The sequence below is a fragment of the Mus pahari genome, chromosome 23 (assembly GCF_900095145.1).
Source record: "Mus pahari chromosome 23, PAHARI_EIJ_v1.1, whole genome shotgun sequence".
Taxonomy (NCBI): Eukaryota; Metazoa; Chordata; class Mammalia; order Rodentia; family Muridae; genus Mus; species Mus pahari.
The window spans coordinates 21,512,502-21,516,632 of NC_034612.1; positions in this window are offsets into that span (position 1 = coordinate 21,512,502).

The window sequence follows — 4,131 nt, forward strand, 5'->3', positions numbered from 1 at the left end:
TGAATTTGGTTTTGTCATGGAATACCTTGGTTTCTCCATCTATGGTAATTGAGAGTTTAGCTGGGTACAGTAGGGTTAGGATAGACAGACTATTGAGGACAGGTGCCTGAGCGTAAGTGAATGGGCATAGCTTGGTAGTGCATCCAGGGTTCTGACTCTGAAATAATAACTCCAATAACAGTCTGGATTAGTCTAACCAACTGTATCATCTCCTTGATCTTAAGTCTTATCACCTGTAAAATAAGCTCATAATGGTAACTTACAGAGACTAGTAAAGCATTGGAAATAACAAGTAAAATGCCTAGTTCAGTGGTTGCTCTAAAGCCAGACATCATCAAGTCATGACAATATCTGTATCCCACATCTACATGATCCAGTGTGCTCAACAGAAGACAGAGTGACCTCAGTTACACTGTAAAGGCCTGTTGATGTCTACTTCAGTGGGACTTCTCCACTGGTGACATTTGCCTGGCCCTGTATTAGTACATTGCTTTCATTGTAACAAATGAAAGCCTGAGTGTGTGAGACTCAAGGGGACACTGAGGTAGACTGTGCTTTGGGGTAAGAAGTTGAATAGAAGAGTTACCAGACAGCCATATGACAGGAAATCTCAGCAGAGTGGAAACCCTTTCTTTCAGGTCTCAGAGAAGGGAAGGATTCATAGCACAAGCCTACAGCTAGACTGTGTCTCATTCCTAGGCAGCAGGTAGTGGTAGAATCCCATAGAAAGAGTGTGTGACTCAGAAGCTGTAGGAGAAAAGGGGGGCATATTACCTATTAAATGGTTGAGGGGGTGTGTGACCACTCTGAGGTGCCAGGGAGTCTGGCAGCCTGAGATCTGTCATTCTCCTGAAATCTGGACACCTGAGGAATCTATTGACAGACTTCTAGACAGGTCCTGGGGAAAAGGGTCTTGCCACTTCCTCAAGGAAGGGCAGCTTCTACAGGTGGTCTCAGGAGCAGGCTGGCCTGGCTTTTAACAACACAGATCTGAGCCAATCAACTTATTAAGGGAAAAGGTTAATTTGGTTCCATGGCTTTGCTGGAGACTAATGAGCAGTTGGTTGGCCTTCATGGTAGAAGTGATATGGTTGAGGTAAACCACTCACCTCATGCCTGGGAAAAGAAAACTTGTGAAGTCAAGTGGGAAAGTCTCAAAATCTTCCAAGAGCATAATCGACACTACCCTAAGGATTGCTCATTAAATGCCAATTCTTAAAGACTTCTATCTCCAAGAAGCACCAACCTGAGGCCAAAATCTTTATCACATGAATCATTGGGGCCACTTAAATTCCAAATTGCTGCAGGCAATTGCAGGGTTTTCTTCTGTTTACATTAGCTTATTTATTTATTTATTTATTTAATGCTCATTCATATGTGTACAGTAGAGAGATGGGAGGCAAAGGACAGCCAGTAAGAATCAGTGCTCTTCTTCCATATCAATCCTGGGGACTGAACTCAGGTCATCAGGGCTGACCACATGTACTTTTGTCGCCAGACCATCTCACCATCATACTTGTCAGATTTTTACAGAGTGAGCCTGGTTGTTGAAATCAAGTTTTCCTAAAAATAATTCCAGCTGTGACCACTTGACTCCTAAGACGCTTGTATAGAACTCTGGGTATATGGATTTATAAAATACATATAAAAATCACCCAGTAATTGATCATAAATACAATTAAATGTATTTGAAAATGATTCTTTGACCCTTGTATAGATCTACCATTCACTAGAGATCTTTAATAACCAATTTGCATGTGTGTGGCATGTTGTGCTTTTTTTTAATGGTTACGTCAAGAGTTACATCTTGACTGCTTGATACTGCAGGATGTGGAACATCTTCAATGTTTTTCAGAGCTGGTCCATATTTTGATTTTATAATTTTCAATACTGAGAAGCCTATTTAACCTAAGTATGTATCACAAAAAATGTTTGGGGCAATTTCAGAAACTGTTGGAAATTCTGTCCTAAAGCTAAATCAAATTTATGGAGTGATTCTTTTATGAAATGCACATCAATAACTTTTCTTCCTTTTTTGTTTTCTCATTAGTATGGGCATGTTCGTCTCCATATGTGGAAGTTGAAAGAGCATAGTTTTGGGGGCGTTAGTTCTCTGCTTGCACCAAGTTAGTCCCAAGGAACAAACTCAGATTATCAGGCTTGGTGGCAAGTCACTTTATGGTCTAGCCATCTCACTGGCCATAACAGCAGTTTTGGCACCAAAGGTTCAAACACTATTTGATAATCTATAGTGAAAAATCAAAGATAAAAATATTAACATGTGTTGCTTTCTAGAATCAAACCATTTTGTTTCTATCAGAAAAAAAATGTGTGCATGTATAATAATTCAGAACATATAATAGTCTTGAATCATAGAAAAGGCATTTTGGGCAGCCTTGTCAGCATTGTGTATGTGGTATGATGGTGTATAGTGTGTAATATATGTTCAGTTGTATGTTCCAAACCAAGGCAACAGTTATACCCTACAGTATGACATGTTAGGTTCATTGTGTATTTGGCGTTTAATAATCTTCATTCATTATTCATTCAATAATCTTTCACTGTTCACAGTTTTTGTGCAACTTCTATGAGTCCATAACCCATGGTTCAAAAAGCTGTCTTTGGGGCTGGAAAGATGGCTCAGAGGTTAAGAGCATTTAATACTCTTCCAGAAGACGTGAGTTCAGTTCCCAACACCCATTTAGGATGGTTCACAAGCATCAGCTTCAGGGGATCTCTTCTGGCATTTATGAATACTTCTCTCTCTCTCTCTCTCTCTCTCTCTCTCTCTCTCTCTCTCTCTCTCTCTCTCCCTCTCTCTCTCTCATACATACACATACATACATACACACATATTATACATACATACATACATACATACATCATTCATACATACATATAAAAAAATCAAGTTAAAGGCTGTGTTGAAGAGGTCAAAGAGAGTAAAGGCAGTGAGAGGGAAATTTTATGACATGCTGTGACAGTGTGCCTGTCCATATCTGTTGTTCACACATTGAGACTGATATCAGGGAGAGAGACACAGAGGGGAGACCCAATGGTATCTCCACTATTTTGCCCTGGTTTAAGTTCCAAGAATATCCTCATGGAACCAAATTTCCAGAAATAGATTTCTCTCATAACCAAATAACAACCAGGTATTTTTTTTTTTTAAATCATGTTTTAAAAGTCGAGCTTCATTTCTCCTTTGATGAGGAATTTTGAGCACTTTCCCTGGTGGGAACTGAGGCAATGCCTCTTATTCAAGTGGATGCCAGTCTGTGATTGTCCAATTATTCACTACATTCTGTCTTTGATGGTCCAGATGTTCTCAATTTCTTGTAATAAGCTCTTTCATCTGAAAAGTCGTTTCACTCAGAAATGCAAAACTCCTCTACAGCTCGGCTCCCGGGTAGTTTTCCTCCTTGATGAGCTGGTATAATTGGCCTTCAATTTACTTATTGTTTTTCAATAGAAAGCCCAAGTTTAATTTCATTTCTGTAAACCTGGAGATAAGAGCTGATCACTCCACCATTTAAGTCATTCCCATTATAAAGCACGTTGGTTCTGCCCCTGACATCCTCCCCCACCTCAATCGTCTGGAGAGCCCTGTGCCTTTTGGGGTTTCTTACTTTTTTGCTTAAAAATTATTTGAGGTGGCTGGGGAGATGGTTCAGCAAGTTAGGCATATGTGGGGCAAGCATGAGGACCACAGTTCAGATCCTCAGAAACCCAGGAAAATGGCAGGTGGGATGTAATTCCAACCCCAGATGGTACAGATGGGATTCCCAGAACAAGCTTGCTAGTGAGACAAACCATGGCAGTAAGCTCTGGATTTGACTGAGAGTCTCTGCCTCAAGGAATACTGTTGATGAGAGATTAAGTATGGTTCCTACCATTGACCTTTGGCCTTTACACACACACACATATGCACTTTTACTTTTTGCAAAAGGGACATTATACATATTAGCATACATAGCATAGTTTATGATTCATCGTTACGAGTCACCTACCTCACCTTAAGATGTTGTACTGGATAGCTTTGTGTCAACTTGACACAGCTGGAGTTATCACAGAGAAAGGAGCTTCAGTTGAGGAAATGCCTCCATGAGATCCAGCTGTAAGGCATTTTCT